The 27,893-nt window shown below is 38.0% G+C and overlaps 1 protein-coding gene across 1 annotated transcript in view; it reads left to right on the top strand.

Moving 5' to 3' along the window:
- The window catches only part of tnni4a (troponin I4a), a 130,494-nt gene that overhangs the window by 37,005 nt on the left and 65,596 nt on the right, over window positions 1–27,893 (top strand). The window lies entirely within an intron of this gene.

The following is a 27,893-nucleotide window of genomic DNA, read 5'->3' as shown; positions in this document are numbered from 1 at the left end:
CTTTCGTTTGTTTGTTTTATTGTTCTTTCTTTCTTTAATTTTTTTGTTTGTTTGTTTATTTGTAGTTGTTTTTTCATTTGTATTTTCATACTTTCTTTCATTTGTTTGAGTGGTCTTTTCTTTCTTTCTTTCTTTCTTTCTTTCTTTCTTTCTTTCTTTCTTTCTTTCTTTCTTTCTTTCTTTCTTTCTTTCTTTCTTTCTTTCTTTCTTTCTTTCTTTCTTTCTTTCTTTTTTACTAGCCAGGTGGCCTGCAAAATTTATTTCAGCTATTAAAGGCTGCATAATTTGTAAGTAAAAGAGTGAGAAAGGGGAGATTTATTAGCCGGTGATTAGAAGCTTGTGTCAGCACACTAGCTGTTTAGTTTATGTATCTCCGAACGCATGTTCAATGCTCTTTAAAAGTCCTTGTTAAAAGCACAAACGTCCTGAGAGGCAACCATTATACACATCCAGTTTTCCTCAGTTTAAAGTCAATATTGTTAGTATTCTTTCCAGCACCTGTGTAACACCATCTTTTCAAGTTTTGCTCTGAATGCTACAAAAGTTGACTGGATAAAAGGATAGATTTCTTTTTTGTTGTACAGAAAAGCGGAGTTAGACTGCAGTTTTAGCCGCAAGATGTTCAAGGGCCTCTCTGAGGAGTTCTTTTGTCTCCCCTGTTTGTTCTGAGTTGTTGTGAGTTCTGAAGTGTAGAAGTTAACCTCTCCCGTCTCAGACGATCATGAGGCCAGGCTCCAGGAGAGGGTGGCCGCATATACCGGAGCTTCTGTTCCAGTGAAATATGACTTCAATGTTGAGAATAGGGTGAAATAAATAAGATACTGAGACAGAAAAGAGCATAGATAAGATAGTGTGACGACTGATCGAGTCCCACATTTTATTGCATAGACTATAAAAGCTCAATAACAGATTCATGACAGGCTTTGGCTGTCCATTGTTGAAAAACTTTTTTTATGCTTGTGTGCAATAGATGCAGAATGATTTTTAAATTGAATCCTGGGATTTCCACCCAGGCCCATAGCTTGAAATTCTGGACCCTTTACTTCTTTTTCAGCCATTTATAAGGAAGAGATACAGTCTGATGGAATGGTGCATGTTGAATTGTCCTTTGAAAAATTGCTGTGTGTAGCTTATGCATGGGCGACCCGAGTTCAAATTCAATATTCAATTTTACGATATTGAATATTACTCAGTAGTTCTCTCATTGCAGTTCTCTTTTGTCCGTTTCTTTATCTCTAGATGTTTTTCCCACATCCTTTTATTAGTAAAAATTGTTCTGGTCTTTACTATTAGCTATGTCCTCTCAGTTCTCTTACATTTCATCTCATTTTGTACAGTATGTTTCTTAGCAGAGGAAACTATAACCATGATCCTGTAGTAAATCCAATGTTAGCTTTATTAAGCTAAAAAGTTATTTTATAATTTATAAGATTTCTAAATATATATTTTTTACTACAGTACGCCTGACAAAATACAGTTAGAAATCAAAATAAATGTTATGTTACCATACTCATTCATTCATTCATTCATTCGTTCATTCATTCATTCATTCATTCATTCAGTAAGTGGTTAGCATTTCAAAAACAAATAGTGTTTTTGAACAAATTAGATAAGTGATTGATTCAGTGACTCACTCATAAAGAAATGCTGATTTTGATGTTTTAAACATGCTAATCTTTATCTCGTAAATTTGACTAAACGATTGAATGTTTGTTGTTTATAAGCCTGTTTGTCTTTCTATAGTCATGAGTGCATGATTCAATGGCAGTTTGAACAATAGAAACTATTATATGTTTTACCCTCTCCAGCTTCAGCACGTATATGTCAGTTTGCTCAATAGATACATGAAAATGGGCATGCATTGTGTATGACACTCAGGTAAGATGTTGAAAACCTGCAGATCAATGCTCTCTCCATTCTCTTTGATGTGTTGGAATAAGCAACATGTTTTTTCAATAGTAGAAAAATGGCTGTAAAGACCATGTCTGAAGTGCACAGACATGGCAATGACCTTCAGATTTGTTTATTACACTTCACCACTGATTGTGCTGGAAAAATGCCACTCAGACTGTCCATTTATGACAAAAACCATTCAAGCTCACCAAAAAAGTAAGAAGGATAACAATAAAACTGTGGAACATGTGTGGGAACATCCCGAAGTTTTTGCATTAATGCAATTGTGAAATGAAAATCTTTATGACTTTGGGACTGTAAGAACAAACGAATTCGGAGATGTGGCAGCATTGTGCCGGCATCTGAAATCTCCCTTGTTACTCTTTTGTTTCATTATATTCCTTTGTGCCACCACAGTGAATGACTGGTGCTGATTATGCAAATGAGCCAGAGGAAAGAAGCATGGGTAATTATCACAGTTGTGGATAGGCTTTGGGGGAAAAAAAACTCCCTCTGCCATAGAGAAACTGTAAGAAAAGAAATACTCACGGCTTTGCAACAGTAACAGCTTTAGAGCTACTGGAAAGCTGTATGTGGTCTCCTTATGTACTGTGTTGGTGGATTCCATCCATATCCTATATTTTCAATAAAAATCCATTCAATCATCTAAAGGGGCCATGGCATGAGAAATCAAATTTGCATTGATCTTTTGACATATAAGAGGTCTATATATAAACAAAGCATTATTGTGGGATCTGTGACATCACATGGGCAAATACATTTGAATTTGACTGCTTCCAGAGCAAGACATTGCTGAATAGTTACACATCATCGTACCATAGGCCCCGCCCACAGGCATTCAGTCACTTAGAGGCTGACATTTGCTTGCATTGGATTTGAGCATTGTGTCGCATCAAAAGTAAATAGAACCCATTATATTCACTGATGCTGTCTACACTTGATACAGTATACAGATGCACATTCAGTTTCTGACATAATCCAACACGCTTGAGTCTGCCAACAACAGGACTACTGGAAGAGAAAAATAAACGTTTGCTTTGATGCGTCCAGTTTAAACAGCTCTTTGGCGTCTCTGTACAGATATCAGAATGATCCTTGTGTCAAAAATAAGTGGATGTTTTTTTTTTGTGACGTCCTAGAATGTGTCGGAGGACTATATGTTGGTTTGGAGCATTTCGTTTTATAAACGAGGCACAGTGTAATGGAGAGTTTGCAATGTTTTCAGAACACTCACGTGCAACACCAAGTGGGTTTTGATACTGTTTCCTATGCAATGACGTTAGCCAATCATAACAGTGGTCATTTACTGGCAAGCCTTAAAGGAGCCGCCCCATAAAAAATGATAATTTTAGACAGAGTGAGGGTTAAAAATAGTTTTCCCTCATATTTTGGTTCAATTCAATAACCAGTTAATTTATTTAAGTTAATGCATTAATAATATAAAAAACAAACTGTTGAATGCATGTCCTTGCTCAAATGTGCATGTGCATTAGCTGGACCAAAAAATAATAATTTGTACTATTGTTGTTATATTTTATTTTAAATATGTAACTTAAATCTAACATTGACAAAGATTCTTTCTACACTCGTTTGAAGTTGTACTGGCATCACTGGAAATAGCCTCTTAGTGAACTGACTCACCTTCAAGGGATGGGAAACAATGCAGGTATCAACACATGCTAATCTATTATACAAAGCAAGTTTAGTGTCTCTGGTGAAACCAGAGTCTCCTGGACCTGGTCCTACTGTGTGCAAACTACTGTAATGAAGGTCAATAAGAAGAGTAGATCACGCTAAACTGCAACCTCATGAAATTGGCTTCTGCCCTCTGTATTTAGCCTTGACTCTTGTGCTGAAGTACTTGGGCTGCACATCTAACCGAACATTGGCTGCCATAAATTGAACAGTTTTTCTGCAGAGTAAAGTTTGATTTAAAAATATCCCCCATTGTTCGTGGAAAACAATAGCTGCAGATTTGCGCCAAGTGACAAGAGACGACGGTGCAGGCCTTCCGAAAAGCACACGTGCGGGTCTCTGTGGAGAACATGCTCACATAAATCATGTCCTGAAAAGCAGCTCCCTCAGGAAAATAAAAGTGCATTTGTCGGGGCAGTCAGCAGAGTTCATAGCTCACGGGCAGACGGCCAGAGTCTTGTGCTGCAGCTCTTGCGACTGATCGCATATCAAATGGGATTATGACATTGTGCGTTCCTCAGCCCTGCATTTTTAATTGAATTACATGCTCCTCTTAATGCAATAATCTCCCAAAGATCCACAGCATAATGTTCAAATCAATGATAATAAAATTAGGCTGTTTCATATTGCGAGTCTTGCGATCTCAGATGTTGGATTACGACAGAGACACCCATGCTTGCATAATGCCATGTTTGTGACACCCACGCTTCACACAGGCGCGGGTAAAACACATTCGAGAGATTGATCTGAATCATTGGCGACTCACAGGGCTGTTAAAACTGTGAACCTCTGGTGTCTGTCCATGTGACATGGTGGTGACTGGTTTTCAGTAAGGGGACTGCGCTGTAGGGAACCTTTTACACGCTGGCAGCCAAATAAAAGGCTGGCCGAGGCTCTTTGCCCATTAACGTCATCCCTGAAAGCAGATTGTGTTGCCACGCAATTATACCACAGTGATTCTCAAACAGCGGGTTTAGTTATCATTAATCCATTAGCTCAGAGATGGAGCCCGATTGGACAGGCACATTTACACAAGCCATAGTGTTGGGAATCGACTTTCTTTTGGCTGCACAGGCCATTGTTTTAATGTGTGAGTTGTTCATTCATTCAAACTTTAATTTTCTATTGTTGTGTACACATTTAATTTTTTCGCTTTTTACTGTACAAAGAGGGAAGGATGTGTGAGATAAAATTTACACTGAATAACAGTGTGTTATTGTGTAAATGTGTTAAAAAAAAGTATGTTGCAGAGGGTTATAAAGCTGCATTAAGTTTTCTCAGTGCAGTTTTTACACAGTAGGGGAGACTAAAGCGAGTTTTCACAAGTGCTGTAGGTTTCCATTTTTTCATCATTTTGTACTACGTAATTGTTTTGCTATTTAAATTTATCTGAGAACTCATTATCCTTCCCTCTATAGTATTTTATTTATTTTTTTCTATTGGTGTAAAAGTCAAAGTGTGTTGAGTGAATTGTTTTTTTAATGGACAATTTCAATGAAAAAAAAAATAAAACTTTAGGATGCATGTCTACAAAAATTGACCTTTCGCAAAAACCCACCCCCTTTAGTTACTGTTGCTATATCCGACAAGCCATGCCACTCTCATGCCTCACATCATGTTCTCACGCAGTGAAAAATACATCGTTGAGCGAAGAGGACAATGACAATACGCTGACCAATTTCAAATTTGTTAATTTTTTAAGGAAATGAAACAATAAATACTGTTTTTTGGCTCTTTAACGTGTCGTGACAGATCGCTTTAGCACCTCGCAAACCGATCATCTCTTCCTTCTAGTTAAATTATAGAATCAGGTTGTTTTAACCCCGAAAAGATGTCAGTACACACTGTTTTCAAGTTCAAGTCCATCGATGTTAATCTACTAACTCTCCTAACTGCCTTGTCGGACAGAATGGCTGATTCGGGGATGGCGGATTATGATTGGTCAGATCACCTGTCAATCAAACTCCCTGCGAAGGGTGAATAAACGTACCAGGAGTGAAAAGTGTGACAACTAGCCCCAGTCTCCCCCATACATTAAATGCATCTAGATGTTGCCATTCAGTTTATATTTGCTATTAAACTAAATAAAATCACATATAAACTGTTATTTTCATTCAAATGAAAGCTATGCTCTATTTGAGTTGAGTTTGACAAACAAATTGAGGAAGTAAATTGTTTTTAGGTCTACGTTTATGAGTAATTTTAAAGCTGATTGGCATCATTTTTGGTCCTATAGTAAATCATTTGTAAATGACCTACAGAATAATATGGAATCAATTTCCAATCATCAATGTAGACTCAAGTGAGCTGAATCACTGTCTGCCGCCTCCATAACAGATGTCCACAGTAATGAAAAAGTATCAGTGACTGGTTGGAGATGATCGTCACAGGCACCGACTTCATTGACAGCCACCCATGCGTCGAGAAAACAGCAGTCATAATGGGAAACCCACAGAAACCAATCTAATTCTCACAGCTTATATTGACGTTAACATGACGTCAACTACTGTATGTAAGCTAATAATAAATAATAATGATAATGAGGAGAAACACTTGGGACTTGATTATTGTGCAAGTTAATAATAGTAAAAAAATCTAATTTAAAAAATGTGCACCAATGCATTGTTCACAGAAAGACCAGGAATCTTTATTAGGAAGTATGGTCTATTTTAATAGCATGTTGTCTTTAAACAAAAAGAGTCTGCTCTCCAACTAAAGATAGTCACAAAACATGCGGCAAGTTTTGCCATTTAATTAATTCGGCCCCTAACAAGTTCCTTAACTTCCATTTAAAAATGTTTTTCAGTCTAGGGAGAACAATGTGTGAATCTGGGAAACAGTGACTGCGGAACGCACTCTTTTCACCGGCCTGACTGTACAAATGGACCTCATTGTCTATGGAGAAATTCGATTTTCTGCCATGCGCCAGCTCTACATAAACTCCTCTCTGGGGTCTGATGCCACCTTGCTCAGGCTTATCAACAGCACTCAGGGTGTGAGATTGAGTTCTGGCGCATATTAAACCATGGTGAGACCAGGGACGAGAATCAGAAATACAGCATAATCCCTCTTGAGATCCTCTTCTCGTTCACCACCCATCTGCCTTCATCTCGTACCGACTCGATCCTCAGTCAGAAAAAAATAAAAACTCATTCCGATGAGCGCTGCCTTTTGAGTGTGTAATTTCCTCCTTTATCTTCTGTTCAGAGCTGGCCCCTAAAATGAAGTCATTATCAAGGTTCCTAGCAAAGCTCAAACATGGTAGGAGAAGACGCCCTTTGTGGATCCCTAAAGAGGCTGGATAAAGGAGCTTCTCAATCAGCTCTTTAGAGCGAGATGGGTAAAACCGCACATGAGCTGAATCCACCTCTTTGCTGCGTTCCTGCTAAGTTGTTGCTAGGCATGTTGGAGAAAATGTGCCACCTTCACACGCTCATTGTGCTGTTATCAGTGGAGATTATGTTCAAAATGGCATGCAAACATACTACTCTTACTATTTTTGTAGTATGCTCGCTGTTGGTAAATTTTTATTTTTTCTGAGTAAAAGACAAAGCATACTCCCATTAAAACCATATCCCATAATGCACTGTGTTTGACCTGACCCTTCGTTTCCTGTGTGACAGATGAATCAGGAAGTAAACTCAGCCACAATCAGTCAACTCTTTTTTTTTTTAATGATCAATTGATCAGATTGCCCAAAGTGAAGACGTTTTAACATATTTCATTTTAATTCATTTAAATTTCTAAATAATATGTGTATCATGCTGTATTTAATGATACAAGCTGTGTTAGAAATCGGCCCTTATACGCTCATTCACTATTCCCTACATTACTCCTAGATACTAATATAGTCTATTTGAAAAAGTGAATGAAAACGAGTGAGTGAATTCGAATACAGGGTGCACCGGAAGGCCTGCCACTTTTGCATAGTTTGTGCTTGTTGTTTAATATTCATTTAAAATTTAGCAAACTGTCAGCATCAGTAGTAATGAAAAGAACGATCTTGAACTCTGTCATGGAAACTAGCATGTATAAACATGAATTAAAAAATGTAATAATCAATCAAAAAGGAATGCATAACTGTATGATATTACGCTCTACCCACATTGGACCAGCGGTTTGGAAAATAGATGGATGAATGATTCAGCTGAGGACGCCATCTACTGACGAGGTGCGGGAATTCATTCGGCGCAACCCTCACAGTGCATTATGGGTATTCTCTAGCCATTGAGAGTCCATCAGTTGTACACTTGTGATTGCAGTGCATTATGGAATAATGGGATCAAGTGCACTTGATAACGTCCACTTTGGTTTCGGATGCCACTACAGATGGCTTTCCCCTCAAATAGTGCTCTATTAAAGGGTATAGGGTGCGATTTCGGCCACAGCCCCGCTTTTCAATTAGTACTGTCACATTACCTCACCACACTTAGAGTGGAATTTAGTTATAATTGGAAAACATTTTTTTTTTTTTATCCAATTTTGTGTGGAGATCTTTTGGAAATCTGATCACATGATTTGAGTCAAGAAAGATGTTTAAAATCACAGATAATGTAAGGTCAAGTTAAGTTTATTGTGGGATACAGTGTGCTCGAGTATTATGAATATATCAGCAAAATGTGCATAGTGTGCACAGTATACTTTCTCTATAGAGATAAAAAATTAAGAAATATTAAATACAGAAAACAAATGTTTCCACTTTACCTGCATGTTGTATGTGCCAGACCACTCAAATCATTGCTATCTGTATCCAGCATTATCTCACCATCCCAGGGCTGTCTTGTACCAGCATGGTAGAAAGATAAGTGATAAATATGTTCACATAGCCTGTTTTCTTCCTCTGGAGAAGAAACCCATTATGGTTACATAGTTCAACAATAGCAGAGTAAGATGCTCTTCAGAGAGACAGCATGAAGTACTGCCTCATTTACCACGACCCAAGAAAGTCACATGATATGTTTCAGCTGTGATAGAGAACAACAGTGTGCGTTGTTGAAGAGATCCACATGTGGCGTCATCTGTGTGGATGGGACAGCGTGAATTTATTTTTTAATAAGCCGGTGATGATGCAGTGGAATCCCATAAGGCTTTACCTCATTTCACAGATAAATAAGACTTTTTCCTGTCAAGTTTGGCGTGGGTGAGTCGGAACAGATAGCCGTGAGGTTGGAGATGGAGATTGAGCATCTGGTTAAGCATTGGAAGGAGAGAAGAAAAGAGGGCTAGCCCAGCATGCAGTGGCATACAGAGCGTAGAGCATTAAGTATCATGCTGATGAGACGCCGTTGGGTTGCTTGTGGATTTGAGGTCGGCAGCAGCCAGCAGGGCCTTCGCACTTACCCATGTTCTCTTGGTGACGTGCATAGCTGGGGATGTGGGATTGCCATGCTTGGGCAAAATTCTGAATTTAACAATTGATCATGAGCTGGAATTTAAATTTGTAGTTGCAGTAATTGCAGTTCTGCATCCTTGGGTCATTTTGACCCAACATACATTTTTTGTGTTTATTGGAGTGGTCCAAGACCTTAGGACTTTTGTCGCACTTGAACCATGAATACACAAAAAAATAAAATAATAATTGACTGGACCTGAGGAGTTTATGTGGTTGTAATAAAAACAGTAACAAATGATTCCCTCGCGGGTCAATTTGACCCGTTAGGAATGAATGGAATTAAAGGAATGTTTCAGTATACGTAAAAACCTAAAAAATAAAATCTCAATTAAAACTAAAAATGTTAAAACTTTACCAAAAACGCCACCAAATTTTATAATAATTACATGTGTGTCTGAATGCATTCTGAAGAAAGAAATTCAAGAACTGACTTGAGGACCTATAGCGAAAGAGCTCATTTGCTTCATATAAGGCTAGAGATCTAGAGGCAAGAGTCATGAAAGATCATGTTATATCATTTATTTTTCTATAGATATAGATGTTGGCAGAGACACCCAAATTGAGCCAATGTGAGATAATTTGAGCTTATTTGAGCTGGTTAAGCATCTATTGGAGAGTTATTTTGAATTTAAGTTGAAATAATGTGTATAAATAGAATATGCATAAATCATATTATTTATTGATCAAATCTAGGAAAAGATAAAATCACCCACAAAAATTGAGATTCTGCTAAAGAATGAAATATGATCTAAATGCACTTACATTGATCTGAAATTTAAAAAGCCTTTGCCAAAGGACATGATTACCAAGAGAAGTAATCATTTCGCATTAAAGTCCAATTACTCAAGCTATTCTCATTTTGCGAGTGTGGCACAAGACATCACCTCTGATGTGTACCGCAGCTGCGCCACTAATATGGCGTGCAAATTTTCAAATGAACTCGAGTACAGTGGGCATCTGGCCCAGATTCACACTGGGATAGTTATCCTGACAGGAATGGGGAAAGAAAATCATTGTTTTCAGATGTGATGATAATTCAATCTGTTTCTCTTTTCCTTCGTTCCCAATCGCAGGCATCCGCGAATCGAGCTGTTGTCCAATCTGTGCCACACAAAGTCTTTGTCATCCCAGAGGCACAGTACATGTTTTCTTCAAAATGTCATTGCTTTTTAACAGCTAAATAACAGTGCTATTGCAATAACATTTTAGTGCTGTCCTACTAATGGATGTTTTTACAAAATGTGTTGCATACCAAAAGCTAATGGTTTTGTTTATGGCTGTACATCGTAGGTCTTTTTTATAGATACAGCACTGTATAGAGAAAGAATAGACCCCCTCCCCCTGCCCCAGATAAACACAGGAAGTAGTCATAGCAGTAATTATGTTAGGACTGAACATGAATTAAATTTCTGGATTGCTCACATCCGGAATACACTGACAATTAACAGTCAATGAAAACGTACGTATGCATAAACAGAACAACCAGTTCCACTTACAGAAAGCCACTCGGGAGAGTTTACACTTTCATTTCTGCAATATTGCTTTCTTCTGTGTTGTTTTTGTGCATTGTTTTACTGAAGCCTGAAATATTCAGTTCATTTGTCTCGCTGGCCCTCTAAATGAAGATTAATGTCATGCTGGGCATCTAATGAGCACCATAACGCAGTTCCCATACCGCTGCAGCAACAAAACGGTAAAATGCACAATTATTGGCTTCGATTTCACCAATTAAGCCCTGGACTTAACATTTAAACTGATAAATTAGTAATTATAAAGGGATGGAGCTCAAAAATATTGCCATTATCAACATTAATATGTGTTTGTGAGAACACAGACTATGTGAAAGATTGAAGATGTCAATCTTGAGTTTTGCTTTGTTTTACATTGCTTGCTTAGGATATTGACATTTTATGAAGATTAACCATTGCACTTTAAAGTAAACGTCACTTTTCATGCCTTGACTTAAAACGGGCACTTAAATTTATACATTTTATCCAAAATGTATAATTCTTACATAATATCTTGGGGACATTTAGTGCTCAGTCTCACAAAGAACAGATTCTCAAAATGCACTTCGTGAAGTTTCCAAATTTGCAATGAAGGGAATATCTGAAGTACGTGTTTTGCATTGGTTAGGGTTTTGTGCCAAATTGCAGATCTGGAATCAAGTGCCAATGGTTGGCAAACAGTTTGATTTTGGGTGACTTTGTTGCTAAATATTATTCTTGGAGATGGGTTACACTAATATGAACATTTTCATCTTCCCATCATATCTGTCTGAAACTATTCAATGTGGTAAACATTTGTTTTCAAAGACTACAGTTCGATTTGTTTTCAGGGAAACACTTTACAATAAGGGTCAGTTTGTTAATTAGACATCAAAACATTAGTTAACTGTTCGGTGTTGGGAGTTGCACATTACAAGTAACGTAATCAGATTACGTTTAAAGTAATGAGTAAAGTAACACATTACTTTTAAATTTGCAACAAAATATCTAAGTTACTTTTTCAAATAATTAACAAGTTACTTTGTTTTTCCATGTATTGACCTTCACTTTACAGACACGAATTTGCAGTTCCTTCAGCCTGAGGCTTATTCATTTCACTTTTGGTGTGAAAGGGCTTTTACATTTCCCCACAAAAAAGTATTAAAAAACAAACAAGCAAGCCCAGCCCTGGAAAGAAAATGAGACGCAATGCATTTCTTTCCATAAAAAGTAACTGGGTAATGCAGTTACTTTTTAGGGAGTAGCGCAATACTGTAACATAATACTTTTAAAAGTAACTTTCCCCAACACTATAACTGTTAATGCATAATTTGTAATGCCGTAATGTTAATCAAAAATATTTGTGTTCCTTCATGTCGATTCAGAATATATTAATATGTTAATATGTACATACTGAAATGTTAAAACAATTTGAACCTTTCCATAAGGTGTTAACAAGTTGTATTTTGTCACAAAATTAAGTGACCAATGTGAAATAGTGATTAAAAAAAACAATTGTATATATATATATATATAATACACTACAATACTTTGGATTGGTATTTTTTCAGAATGACAACTTAAATCCCCAAAGTCTCTGTGACCACACTGCAAATTCTTTGGTAAAAGTCTGAATTAAATGCAAGATGAAATGTGACCAGTCACGGAAACTAGGGACACAAGTCGGTTCTGGGGCATTTTGAGTTATTCATAGATTCTGAGAGTGTAATATCCAAGCTTTCCAACGATGTGTAACATGTGGAAATCTGATAATATTTGGAGAAGTTGTGGCCATTTTAAAGTAGGCACTTAAAAAAGCTCAAAGAGGAGAAAACGAGCTAAAGATTGTGCAGTTCTCACCTGTCTCTGCTGCTGGGGGTGACAATAGGGCTCATTTACATCTCATTTAGATAAGCCATACCCCCTGTAAAGCTCCTCCATGTGCTTTACAGCTTTTTTTACACTTCGAATGAGTGCACTTCTGCCGCACTAGGCGAAAAACAATTGTGCTGCCCCTCTATTTGCAACGTACCAGCAACAACACACAAAGACCAATAATGCCATATAGCCTGCATATAACGCGAAACCAGCAACAACACATAAAGACCAATATGCCATATACATATAACGCAAAACCAGCAACAACACACAAAGACCAATATGCCATATAGCCTGCATATAACGCAAAACCAGCAACAACACACAAAGGCCAATATGCCATATACATACAGTATAACGCAAAACCAGCAACAACACACAAAGACCAATATGCCATATACATATAACGCAAAACCAACAACAACAAACAAAGACCAATAAGCCATAGGCCTACATATAGCGCAAATAGTACGCAACGCTCGTGTGCCCAAAATGTCAACAATATTAAAGTTTATGTAGGAGGCAAATGCCTGCTGGCATTTTTCTTTAAGCAGTCATTTCTGCAATTTTCCAAATAATCACATTTCACCTCCTCAAATTACTGTTGCAAATCTCTTTACACCACTTTCTTATGTGCGTATACACACACAAATGAAATGTCCGCAAGCACATTATATCATCAGCAGGTTCAGCATCTTAAATAACGACTAAAGAGCAAATGAAGCTTAACTTACATTTCAGAAACACGCACGGCAGGCCTTCATCGCAGCAGCAAAGGTCTTAACTGCATCCTCTATTTCGATTCTCCGTCACATATGAAACAGCCAGCCACCGCTGTCAGCGAGCCGAGCCGCCGTATTGAAGCACTGAGGGCGAGCGCGCTGCGCCCATACCTCCGGTTCAGTTTCCCGAGCCCACGAAGTGCGGCGAAAACATTTTCGGTGTAACTGCCAGACGGTTCATCTCGTCTGCGACAATCTTTGCGGCATCCATCTTCATTGAATTTTGATATCAGAGAGAGCTGGCCAGAGCACAGCATAATAAGTAGCCATGTGGTTGACTTGGAGGGCGGGGGCAAAAGCGCCGGGTTATTCAGTATGGAAATACACACAGACAATGACACGCCACGCCCCTACTGCATGCTAGAATCTCCGAAAACAAGCCGATTTCAACCTCAAAATGTAAGCTTTTAAATATACCAATACTGCTATCTCAAACATGGAGAGGCTTCTTCGTGATTTCAATTAACAGATTCTCCAAAAAATTGAAAATCACCAATTTTGAAAAAAAACTCTTCTTTCTCATTTTGCTCGAAAGTTGTGCTGCCGACTTGTGTCCCTGGTTTCTGTGAAGGGTCACAAATGTACTTCAGTGAGCCGCAGTGCATTTGAAGGCTGTCACTTAGATTTGTTGTTGCTAGAATAATAATAGTTCCCCTGTGATTTTGAGCAAATACGGCTATTTGGATGCCCTGTCAGCAAACTCTGTCTCCACCTTTTCATCCAGCAACTATCGCAGGAGTCCCAGGTGCTGACAGCTAGATGAATTCTCCCATCTTGTTAAGCTACAGATAATGTGATTTGGATTGGAGTAATTAAATGCACACAATCGTAATATAAATCGAACATGTTTCCAAAATAATCACTGGTTTTGTGGTTTTAATTATCTTAAAGGTGAGCTTAAGAGTACATTGTCATATGTAATGAGTATCTGTGTAGGCTACAGGGAGGAATGTGCAATTGTGTCATTGGCGTCTGCTGTGATACCGTGTCTTTGATGCCAACTGTAATATTAATATGCATCTATGTGGCTGCTGCAACATCATTATTAACTGTCTCGTCACATTTGGAGTTTGTTTATTATCCCCTTAATGCTGATGTGCCGAGATAAAGATGCTGTGCTTGTGCTAGACCATTAGCCGTACAGTAATAAACTCTCTCAAGCTCTTAGGTCAGAGTGTTCATGCTAGTTGAGGGAAGTGAAATTAAACATTTAAGAAAAGCTGTCAGTGCTAATGGGAATATGTTCCTGTGTGTGTGTTTCTGTGTGTTTCGGAGAAAGGGCTTGTGGGAGCAGAGTTTTTTATTTACTACTCGTGCTCTGACAGGTTAAGTGATTAAATCCATGCCTCATGCTGAGGGACAGCATATCCCTATAGAGAATCTTTTAGACAACTTAGGCCTACATTTCTTCGGGCCGAGGACAGCTCACTTACTGGGTCCCCGTGGTGGAACACATCAATGGCAATCAGCAAACCTGTCTGCGGTTTAAACCTTGACAATAAGCACTTGTCCTGATCCAAACAATCCCCCCTGCTCACCAGGAACAGCTGGACTTAAAGATATAGTAAGAGTATTAAGGTCCCTTTGCTGGCATTTACGGGGATCTTTTATGCACCGTGAAGGAGAAGACGGCCATGTCCGTAGCGTAAAGGAACTGCTAGTATGTTTGATCTATAGTTGCTGAGGAAGGATTTGTGTGCTTAAAGTGCCCATGTAATGCTATTTTAAAAGTTCCTCATTTTGTTTTGGAGGTCTGCTACAATTGGTTTACACTTTAATTTTTTCATAATATACATTGCAGCATCACCTCTTTTCTCAGTGTCTGAAACAGTTAGATAAATGATCTGGTCTTTCTAAACCCCTCCTTTCTGAGAGCCTACTTTGCTCTGAATGGTCAGATGGCCCCGTCTGTTGTGATTGGTCTACAGTGAACATGATTTCACCAAGTACAACATGTTCCTGGATCAACATCTTTGTTGAACCTGGAACAACATTCCAATAAACCAGGGGTAGGGATATGGACTAAATTTCCGGACCGAAATGTTGTACCAGGATCAACAATATAGGTTGATCCAGGAACATGTCTTACTTGGTAAAATCACAGTGACCATGGTCTCTACCACTTACAGCGTGTGTCAGAAACAAAATGTGATTACCATATTTGAATTTCATGTCCGGAAGCTTCCTCAGCACTTGATACACAGTGATACGAACAAAAAAGATGGTGTCGGTTTTACTGTATCAATTTGAGCCCGAGTCCTCATCCTTTGGAAGTGCATGCAAAAAAAACAGCATCTTATTGACATATCGGCAACAAAAACCAAACTATGGAAATTTGTGACAAACATACGTAGGTTTGTCCAGGAAGTAAGACGGTGGACTTAAAAGGAGAAATTCTAAAAAAGTGCATTAACACAATAATTGCATTTTGTTGCATTGCATCCAGCCAATCAGCTTCAAACTTCCTATTTTAGTTATATTCATAATCACAGGCCGTGGACGGCACACTGTCCAGCGTAACCGAGAAATGTGGTACTGGCACTCACTGTATAGCCAAGAGAACCAAATCATCCCAAAATATCTGATGAGTTCTCATTAGAATTATTTCTTTTGCAGTTGCTCTGATGTTTTTTGTGCCATGTAAGGTCTAGGCATAGTTCTCCCCTGTGAATTTGTGAACTGTTTACTCGTCAATGGCATAAAAGTATCAGAACAACTCAAAAACACCTCTGAACTTTAATCGGACTCCTTGGGGACATGGAACACATCTTATGCAGTCTGCATTTTAAAAAGCTTCAATCTAATGAGGAAGGAATTAATTCAGCTGGGATTTTTTATTCTGCCAGGCCACGATTAATCCCATCAGTAAACAAAGCAGAGGTCATCTTGTTTTGGAGAACTACAATTAGACCCTAATCAGCACTAATCAGACAAGCTGCTCGCCAGAATCTCGGCACGTTGTTTTTGCCTTCCAGAGAACTCTCGCTCTTCTTTTCCTCTCCTTTGCTGTTGTGTATTCCCTGCCCTCAGCACTGAGTGTGGCCTCTGCTCTGTGATTTCATGTTCAAGGAGTTAGAAGGAGAAAGAGGGCTAATTACTAACACTGCAGGGTATAGGCGCTCATTAAATAAATAAAGATTAAAGGAGAAGGTGTTCACAGTCCAGAGAGGCTTTAGTCCCAGCTTCATTAGCGGCAAACTTTCTCACAGATTTACCGGCAGAATAAATAGTCATGCATTCCCTAGACTTCCACTGGACAGTTTATTTAAAGGCCTGTGTCCTCATTTGAAAATGTTCACACACTGCAAACATCTGGTAATGTACTTTATCACATTGGAGTAATGTGCTATGCAAGACCTCACCAAATTAGGTTTTTAAAGAATGAATGAATTCATTAATTTATGCATTTAACACAATAGGTGCCCCATTATGCTTTTTCAAATATTACTACCTTTCATGCAGTGTGTAATATAGCTGTTTGTGAAGGTAAAAGGCGTGTAAAGTAATTGTCTCCAAAAAGAAAGAATTGATTCTGGACTGCTGAAACGAGTCGTCAGCAACTCCAGTCTCACTTCCTGTTACATATCTATGTAACAATGTAACACATTTGCATAATGTCCGCCTATGGTCTTAATTGGCTGCCATGAACGTTGTCTACTTTGACCCTCCCTCAGACACTGTATTTGTTGCTGAGGCCTGGAAGTGTTTTTGATGTCGACATGTCGAGAAGATGCTGTGAATCCACTTTGATGCACTTCCAAAGGATGAGGACTCGCTCTGGAATTGATATGGAAAAAAAAAGGCATTTTTCATATCACTGTGTATCAACCGCTGAGGAGGCCTCTGAAACTGAAATCCAGATATGTTAATGTGTGTTTAATCTTTGAACAAACCATTTTTTTAGACTCTTTGAGAATTGAGGTGATGTGCAATGTATATTATGAGAAATAAAAGTGTTTTTTGACCTTTGATGCATGTAAAGATATTGTAGGAGACCCCTTAAACTAAATTACGAACTTTGAAATAGCATAATAGCACTTTAATATTCAATATTACTCAATATAACAAGACTTTGTATGTAAACTTTTCATGCCTGTTAAGAAACTGAATTGCTACACCAATTCAACAATTACTGAAATAAGAAATGCATTAACTAGCCCATTCTCCCATACAAAATGAAAAATAGTGACAGTTTTTGAGCATAATCTCAAATAAGATGTTGTCTACTTCAGCAGAACTGTCTGGCAAAGTTTGAATTCGTTTGTCACTGCTATGTACCGTGGACCTGAGACCGGGGGCAATTGCAACATGTTTTACATGTTTTATCATCTTACACTCTACTACAAAATCTCCTGCCATCTTTTGGTAGAAACTGAATATTATTATATTATTTTTAACTCATAAATAGTTCTCTATTTAAAAAAATGATTTTAAAATAAATAAATGTTAATTTTTTTACTTTTTTTTAATTTTAATGTATTTGTTTAATTTGTTAAATAATTTTTAATTACTTTTGTACAATGTTTTATAACTAAAAAATATATAAGTTTTAAATATTATGTTTAAATATATTAATATCATGTACATTTAAAAGACTCTATTGAGCATGTGGTGAATAATTGTATCACTCTTGTTTGTTACAATTGACCCTTCGCAAAGACCAGCCCCCCTTAGTTACTGTCGCTATGTCCGACAAGCTTCGCCGCTCTCACGCACACACCATGTTCTCACGCAGTGAAAAATACATCGCGGATCAGAGAGGAGACTGACAATACGTTGACAGACAGGACAGACCAGGTTACTTTTCGGTTACTTTTGATGTTAAACATATTAAACAAAGTCTTACTTTTCAAATTTGGTCATTTTTAAAAAGAAATTTAAACAATAAATACCATTTTGTGGCTCTTTAATGTGTCGTGACAGATCGCTGTAGAGCCTCAGTTAAAGCTGCTCGTGAACCGATCATCCCTTCCTTCTAGTTCATTTATAGCATAAAATAAACATGAATGAATATAAGAAGGAATGTTGTTTTAACCGTGGAAAGGCGCCAGTATATTCAGTTTTTCAAGTTCAAATCCTCCCATGTTAATCCACTAACTCTCCTGACTGCTTTGTCGGACAAAATGGCGGATGGCGAAGTATGATTGGTGAGATCACCTGTCAATCAAGCTCCTTGCGAAGGGTCGATTGGCATCGGTGTCACGATTATGTTCTGTTTTGTTCCTGTTATGTCTGTTATATGAGTTGTTGTTAGTTTCCATGGCTACAGATTAGTTAATCTTCGTCGAGCTGTTCCTGTTTAGTTAACTCATTTGCTATGTGTATTTATACTCCCCGTTCTGTTCAGTCCTTTGGCGGTTATTGTTTCATGTAATGTGTTATACTGTCTATTTTGAAGTGTTACCAGTTATTTATATTCCTTCCTCCTCAACAATACGTTACAATCGGCCTCCACTAACCGGCTGTCACGGTTTGGGTTTTGTTCCTTGTTCCTGTTTCATGTATGTCATGTGATCCCTTGTTCAATTCATGTGATCCCTTGTCTGATTTGTCATGTTGTTATTGGTTCATTGTTTAATTGTTCACAGGTGTCCCTTGTCTAGTAATTAGCCTGTGTATTTAAGCCCTCATGTTTGCCCTGTGTTTTGGTCTAGTATTGAATGTTTCTTGTCTGGGTTGCCTGTCGTTGTTCTTGTTTCTGTTTCATGCCTTGCCATGCCTTTGTTTTATGTTTGATTATGTTTTGAAGTAAAGTTGCATTTGGGTTCTCTACCAGCTTGCCTCCAGTGGATTCATTCATTACACCGACCTACAAAAAAGTCTGTAGGAATCTCTGAAAACTCTGAACTTGTTTGGTTAATCAATAATCCAGATGTACTTTATTTATGGTTTGATTTGTTCATTATTCATTTGAACTTTACATCAACTCCGAAAAATGACAGGGTCATTGCAAGGAGCACTCAAAGTTATTTCCTCCAATAAATGCACCAAACATTTTCTCTGAATTCTTCCAAACAGTCTAGAGGACAATGCATCAATGTTTGTGTACCATCAACGATGTTGGCAAACTCCTCCTTTCATTGCTATGCAGTTAAACCTGGCACGCTTTCTGTAAGCATCTCCGCATAAAGGCTGATTTGCGCTTGAGGGGTTTTGCTAGTTTTTGGCAGACCATTGTGTAAAACATTTGGAGGGCAGTCACTTTTGAAGGGGTAATCTTGATGGGACAAGTTCTCACTTATTTTTTATTTTTATTTTTTTATGGAGCAACCAAAAGTTGTGTCTTATTGTCTTTGTCTTAAGTTCCATCTTATTCTCACTTTAAAGCAACACTGTCGTTTTTGTGGTTTTTGCTCTCGGGGTCCCCCTTCAGTTGGGAAACAGTATTGTCTTCTACTACTGTCGTAAAATCTGTCATGGTTACACCAGGCGATACACGTGTGCATTTGTTGACAAGCCGATACACAGCGTGTGAAATGTCTTCATCCCAGGTACATTGGCATATATTTCAGCATGTCATATGAATATATTTTCATGGGTTTTATTTTTTTCAAACTTCAAAAGATCGCGTAGCTCACGTGTACAAGCCAGCGTCATTATAGTAGCCTATTGTCTACTGGTTTACATAACGGATATGCTTATTCAATTCAATGTTTGTGTGGTAATAGCCATATATCGTCAATATTATAATATCAAGCTACAATGAATCTGCAAATTTGAAAATCGATCTGCATTATAGCCTGAGGCAAGACACTTTCATCGGAAAAATAAATAAACAAACATGATTATCAGCCTGCAGACATTAGGATAGTTATCCTGAAAGATTATTCATTATAACCATCGTAAACTAGCATGTTAATGTAGCTACCAGATTGATAATTCGCTACTCTACTAGCATTACTTGATTCATGAAGATAAATGGAGGACCAGATAGATTCTGTAACATGGCCAGGCCATGTTATTCAGCCTTTTACATTTCGCGCGGTAGTCAGCTCCCTGATTTATTTACAAATTTATAAACACTTTATAGATGACTGACTGCTGCGCTTGTGACAGGGTGCATGTTACTGAAAGAACGAGCAGAGAGAGAGAGAGCCAGTCGCTCACGCGCACACACTCTCACCGTCTGCTTCAAACTGTGTTGCTCGCCCTCCAATAGTGATCCTCGTCCGGTCTTTTAATTTGTCACTCTCCCTTTTTCTTCTTTTAGTCTCCTCTGACAAAACCTTTGCCTTCTTACTTTTAGTTGTTGCTTCGGTCATGACAACAACATACAGACGGGTATCAAACGCTAGTTGGGCTCTCACGTCAGAATTTGAGGAAGTTGGGGTGGTGGGGGAAGTGACGTATGCAGTAAAGCAGTCTTTTGTAGTTTTTTTTGTGCTCGGGTTACTACCCGAAACCCGAAGTTGCATAGTGCCAGTAAAAGCGATACAGACACTGTCAGGCTACGGCAGACGTGTCATTCAACCTATTGTAAGTCGATGTACCATCTCAAAGGTCTTGGAAATATATAATGAAGGTTGTAAAACGACTTAGTGTTGCTTTAATTTTCGTCTTTTGGTCAGAAAGACACAGTAAATGCTTTAAAGAATAAATAGGTTAAGACTGTTTAGTCTCCCTAAGGACTATATAGTCCCCCTGTCCCGTCCCCCGTCCCCCCCCCAACGGCTAACTGTGGATCCAATTATCATCCACTTTAGCTATTTGAGGAACTGCTGCAGTGGATTTTGAATTGAGTCCTTAGGGAGACTATACTGCTCAGATGGGGGAAGAAGAGAATTTGTTCATCCTCCCGTAATTGAGACATGATTTAATATAGCACAAGGAGGTCTATAATACCTGAAGAAAGCTATCCGTTAGCATTCCCATTCATCTCTATGGCAGATTCTTGACTTGCACAGGATTTCACGAAAGTACATGCTTTGAAACGTACAGTACTATATTTTTGCTCATGGATGCTCTGTCTTTGTTGCCAGGATGTTTTGAGCCATGTGACTTTCAGACACTTATGACATTCATCAGCAGTGATACTCAACTGGACCATGTCTTTTAGTGACTCTAGAGGATTTCTAGAGAAGCTTCCTTGCAAGAAGGTTATTCTCAACAAAAACAAATTATTTTGGCAACCCCAACACACAGTGTATTCAAGGTGGACATTTACAGATGTTTTCACTGAAAATCAAAGTCATATTTTTGGTCTTGCTACTAGTATGCGCAACAAGTTAAGCTAATAGAACATGGTATGTTGTGACTACACTGCCCTACAAATGAAACTGAAAAAAGCAAACATTGAAACTGAGTGGCTTTTTCACTCTCTGTTTTGAAATTTGTGACTTTTTTTTGTTCTGTGAAGTTATTGTATTTTTCTTTTGCATGGTAGTTTCTTGATTGAACTATATGTTTCTCAATTTAACTGCATTCCAATCGAAACATTCATCTAGACTGAGATTACTAAAATAACTGAAAACTATCTAGACCTTCTACAATGACCTAGATAAAAAATCTCATACATTCTTTATCATATTTACCATTTTTTGAACAAGTCTCACTTTAAGGCGCCACTGTGTTACAGTTACATTAATTATTCACTACCTTTACAATATTAATGTATTTGGCATTTTCTTGCTTTTAAGATTCTGGGTAAATGATTCTGGGATGGTTTGCATATTTATTTCATATGCAGTCCTAATGTAATCTGTAATCTTTTGAACAGGTATGTGAGCACACACCGGGTTTGTACAAACACTCATCCATCATACTTTTTATTAATATTATTATTCATAGATGTGACTGTGTATTTGAAAATCTGTTATAACCTTGATCTTGGTGCACAGATGAGATTATTCCTTGGAAAAGGCATCGGGAAAAGGGATTTAAACTTTGCACGCAACTAAGCATCTGCGTTTTCCCCTCCATGTTGTAAAAGCCAATTTGGAATCACAAATATTTAATATATAATGCGCAGATTAAATCAAACTTATGCCACATGTGACTCGGTGGAAAACACTGAGCCATGATTCAGCCTGACAGCATTACAAGAAAGCCAATGCGAATAGAATGTTAACTTATAAAATCCTTTTTTATCGTTATTCACCGCGGCCCTTCAATTTATCATAATTCGGAGCAAAGCACATGAGTGATTCCCTGGTGCAAACGGCCTTCCTTCCATGAGGTGTAAAAATAGATTGAAATGGAAATCATCTGGATGACATGGATCAATTTTGAAATCTGCTGTTCTGATGGTGGCAGAGAGGAAGGAGGAAGGTGAGGAGGAAGAAGGGTCATGCGAGGTGCTTTTTATCTTCCATCTGAGGAAAAGCATAAAACAAAAAAGAAAGAGAAAGGATTTGTGTTCGCTGCAGTGTGACATAGGACATTTTTGTGGATTGACAGTTTATTTTAGAGGCCATTGACTTTACATACAGCTGGAAAATGAAATATAGAGCTTTTAGTGAAAGCCCTGGAGGGCCGTTGCTCAGAATCACCTTATCTCAGCCTGTATAATGTCAGACAGGAGACTCGGGTATTTTTCTCAAAGCGTGGTGATTAACTTTACTGTTGTGACAGGTTGGATGGATGAGTTTACATACTGTAGTTTGAATGCAAACAGGGACATTTTTGGGTGAACTATCCCTTTAAGTTCCCAACATACTCACTGCAAAGTTATTTTTGTTCTTCACTTAGGGGTAAAAAGAAGTTTGAACTACTAGCCTATACTGTTAGCCAACATCCAGGCATCCGTACATGTCTACGTGTGTAATTGTCTAAATATGCAAATGTGTGCGGCATGGTTTCTTTTCAATAACAAAATAAACATATAACAAAAAACTTTCCAGGAAAGTGATTGCTTTTGAACTTTCCAAGCAAACTTCATTTTGGGCTCATTCTGTTCGAAATTACATAACAGCAGTTCGTTCTTAGATTTCGTTCAAAGCGTATTGGGGCCTTTAAGTTAGTCTGAGCAAAGTGGAGAACATCTGCCCCCAGTTTCACAGACAAGGCTGAAGGCTAGTCCCAAAATAAAATGCATGTTTGAGCTGTTTTAACTAAAAGCAACTTCCACTGACATATCTAAAAAATATGTCAGTGCCATTGTTTTGTTTCAAGATGCACACCAGTAATATTTTTTTTTCCAAGGCATGTCTATAAAAACTACTTAAATATCCTAATTGAACTAAGGCCTAAGTCTGGCTTAATCTAAGCCTGGTCTGTGAAACCAGGCCCTAGTGGTCTTACAAAGTATCTCATCCTAAGATGAGATAGTATCTCATCCTTTTTTTAGTATCTCATCCTAAGACAAACTAGACTTTTAAACCACACTTTATATTCCGTATAAATCAACAGTTTTCTACATTTTTATATAGGCTTGACTTTGAAATGTGGCATTACACTTTGACAATAGGCTTGTCCTTGGAATTTGGCGTTTGCTCATTGCATTGTATTCATTCTCTTCTTTATGGTCTAAAGAGTTGTCCTCTTCTTGAAAGGGTTGAGTATTGCAATCGCAGTGTCAGACTGGAGAAATGTAGACTCTTGTGTCATAATGCAAACAGGTCTGCGCTACATAAAAATAGATTTTCAGTTTGTCTGATTACCTGCAGCCCTCAGAATGTTCATGTTTCCCATTAGCTCTGGTAGAATCAATTGTTTCTCACACGGCCAGCGGTGCTTAAGTAACACAGAGCTAATCAGGACTGGGCTGTTCCTCTGAGTCAGCAGAGCCACCGCCATCAAGTTTTTCTCTGTTGATATAAACCTCAACTTTCATTAGTCGCTGTCATTATTTCCTCTGCTCTGACAGATGGTATTGTGGGATATCGGTTTTTATGGCAGGTCATCTTTCATATCCCATTTCCTTCGCCATTTGAAGAGAAGTTCACAGTCAGATTAATTTTGTGTTTGAATATTGATTTTCTTTTCTTCCTTCCTTTTCCGAAGAAAGCCTCTTAATGTCCTTTCTCTTGGCAGTAATTTTGACACTCTACTAGTTGTCTGCTTGATTAAAAGTGTTCTTGAAGTGGAAAAAAGAAGTAGAACATTACATAAAATATTTTCATTTTCATGAGCTTGTGTTCCTTTGAAATGCTAGTCCTCCAGCCAGGGATCTTATAAGTCCCGTGTCTTTGTCCGTGTGTAAGAGTCCTGATGGCTGGAGGATTAAAGGTATTGTCTCATATTGTCAGTCATGGTGACCAGAGACACATACCAATGATACATGATCCAATAATACATATACCTATGATACATGATCTCTCTGGAAACAGCACACATGCTCATAATGGAGGGACATATAGAGATCTGTACTAACGTCCTCAAAATATATATACACTATAGTCTACCATTTTATTGATTGATTGATTGATTGATTGATTGATTGATTGATTGATTGATAGATCTATCAGCAGCTGTCTTTATTAGGAAAGTTATTTTTCTCAAAAACTAGTTTTCCTTTTTATGTTATTTTTTTCCACCACTCTAAATAAATTGAGAAATTATTCATAATAGCACCAGATCTTCAGCATTGCCAGTTTGTTGTGCGGCACTGTTTTCAAAAAATGTCAGCCGAATCAGTAATGAAGAAGAAAATAAATAAACAAGCTGGGTAGAACAATATATCCCTGGTCCCACTGGACTGTTCTCAGTACCTTTCAAGGCTGAATGAGTCCAGAAGACTCTCTGTGGACAGTAGGGGAATAAGAGATTTGGACATTCTCAGGCATCGGCCTAACGGTGCGTGAAAGCAGGGGGTCTCAGCAGTTCTGTATCCCAGCCAAAGGAGCGATGTTGATCCGAAAGGCACTGGAAATGGGTGAGGAAGTTGCCAGACCGTCTGCCAAGAGCCATGGCCTGGGATCAGGGCCTTCACATCGCTGAGTGGAACAGCAGGGCATTTGCTGGCATAACAACCCCTTTTCAAAGCCTGTCGTGGATACATGGGGGTACATTGGACAACGGCATCTGCCAAATAAGGTCATGGTAGGGACGTTCTCTTTTTTCCAGACACAGGGCCAGGAATGACGGTGTACGAGAGTTCTTTTCTAATGCCTGAAACTCCGGACCTGTGCGTACAGTGAGTGGACGGCTTGACAGGAATGTCAGGAACGAGAGCCGAGGGAAAGGATGTCATGCCTGGGCTGTCGGGGAGATTAAGCAGCCGACGAGGCGAGTTTTGGGTGTTTACTGTGACAGAAGGGAATCTGAAAAAAGAACAGCCTGAAGGATTCTCTTCTGAGACCCTTTTTGCGCCCGCAGATACACGAGACATAGCAACCCAGGAGTTAGTCCACACTGCTGGCCCAGGATAAACCTATTAAAGGGTCCAGTGTAATTGATGCCAGTGACTACATCTATTTACCAAGGTTGACTAATGACTGAGTAAACAGTTTAATTTTAGACTACTATGTACATTTAAATATGTGGTGTAGCGGTTACGGTTCTAGGCTTGTAGCCAGAAGGTTTGCTCTGGTTTTGTGGTGATAAATATGACAGGGCCATAACCAACATTGAAACAATATTCATATTCATAAAAATGGTTTATCAAGATGTTTAGTGGACAGTTTGTACACATTCAGCAGATGGTTTTATCCAAATTACTTACAGTGCATTTGCAGTAAGTTACACATTACTTTTCAAAATGTTGAGGTCGATGCGATTTTTTTAAATGTTTTTGAAAGTAAGTATCTTACGCCCACTAAAGCTGCATTTATTCAATCAAAAATAGAGTAAACACAGTAATATTGTGAAATATTAGTACAGTTTGAAATAACTGTTTTCTATTTTAATATCTTTTTATACATAATTTATTTCTGTGATGGCAAAGTGAATTTTCAGTATCATTTCTCCAGTCTTCACTGTCACATGGTCCTTCAGAAATCATTCTAGTATGATGATTTGCTGCTCAAGATTTTTTTTATATTATTATTGGTTGAGAACTGTTGTACTGCTTTAAAAAATCCTACTGACCTCAAGCTTTTGATTAGTGTATGTGTGCACAAATTCTAACAAAATATAGCACTTTTTAAATTATCCAATCTATTTCATTGTGAACATTTTAATGGTTCATTCTTCCCCTCACCAGTTTGTGTTTTTGATTTCATTTTTCATATCTATTGTGTGCCAGAGGTAAATTTTCCAAGCTGGCCATTACCACAGATCTACAAAATAACAAGCACTTTACTAAAAATCAGTAAGTATTGTTTCATCTACAAACCACTGTGCGAAACTGTGTCAGAATCATTTTGTATGCCGCAGGATCCGCCTTCCCCATTGTAACTCTGTCCATCACATGCCAATCATTGAGATTGTGGTCTCATTCACCCTGTTTTAAAACCACTTTATAATCACATACTGAAGAATCTGTCGTCTTGGCAAAGATAGGAGTAATTTGTATTATTCAAATGCTCTATAGAGGGTAAATATATTCAGTTAGTGTTGTGTTCAAAGGTTTATTTTTCATGCCTAGGAATAAAACGCTAGGTTTGTTTTGCTCATTCATTTCTGAGTGGGTCTTTACATTAGTATTGCTCAAAGATCCTGCGTCTGCGCCAAGGTCAGTCTTTGACTATGATTCTACTCTTTCTGCGTTCTGAGGCGCTGGGGATTCAGCAAAGGCTAATTGTTGACTGAGTGGGCAGTTTATGAAGCATTTTCATGACAGAATGTCAATAAGGATGCGGGCAATGTGCATGTTGATGTTGTTGTGTGTGTGTTTTTTTAATTGGCTCCTCCAGTGAAGTGTTTTTGGAGAGACTGCCAAACCTAAAATAATTAATTAGATGGAAAAAAAAACATAATAGAAATAATATAACAGAAACAAATTCGTTCCTGCCTCCACTCAATCACAGGAGCTCTGACTACCTGATCCAATCGGTCACCTGTAGTAAACGCTACACAAAGGCAAGTGGAAATATTGGTCTAATTCAAACATATGTGTTTGAAACTGATTAAGAAGAAGAAGCAGAAGAGCGAATTGCTTAAAAGTTAATGTGTCAGAATGATAATGCGCTTTACGTATCGCTCTCTACAGCGTTGGGCATGTAAGGGTAATTAATATGTGATATTATATGTGATGTAATAATGTGTTGCTAATGTTACACAAAGCATGTTCCCGTTCACCATCTCTGAGTCAAACTGCAGCCTTCTAAAAATCAGCATCATTAGAAACGCTTTGAACATCATAAAAAGTTAGTGGAGAAAAGCCCCGCCCACATGTCGACGGGATTGGCTACATGAGTGTGACAGTAGGAAACGGGTGGTTTAAGAACATGTTTTTGAGACTGTGTTTGGTGTTTGTGTTTGTTGACTGGTGAATTTGCTCATTGTTAGTCGTGAAGCTCATTAAAAACATCATATAGAAACAACATTAAAAACTTGATTTTCACTTTAAATATAAGTGGACCCACTTTAAATTAAGTGTCTTTTACTGCTATGTACTATGTAATTATAACACTGTTGACCCTTCTTTTACACCTTAACCCATATAATTTGATTATCATCGTGCTAATAAGTTATGAACACTGTCAGACATGTATATAAATAGAAATGTTAGTCAATAATTTATTTCAAATATCCTAAACCCATTCTGGCATTTTCAAAACACTTTCATCATGCTCTTTTAGCCAATAGCTTACTGTAGTTGGTTTAGTAGGTATCTGAGGCATTTTTTTTTAAATGCCTTTAAATGTTAACAAATGTGGTTGTTGTATAATATTGCCATAGCATTGCTAATCTCCACCTCTCACT

This window comes from Siphateles boraxobius, unplaced genomic scaffold (assembly GCF_051911475.1).
Source record: "Siphateles boraxobius isolate OS27281-9 unplaced genomic scaffold, OSU_SipBor_1 19, whole genome shotgun sequence".
Taxonomy (NCBI): Eukaryota; Metazoa; Chordata; class Actinopteri; order Cypriniformes; family Leuciscidae; genus Siphateles; species Siphateles boraxobius.
This window is presented reverse-complemented; position numbering and strand designations above follow the sequence as displayed.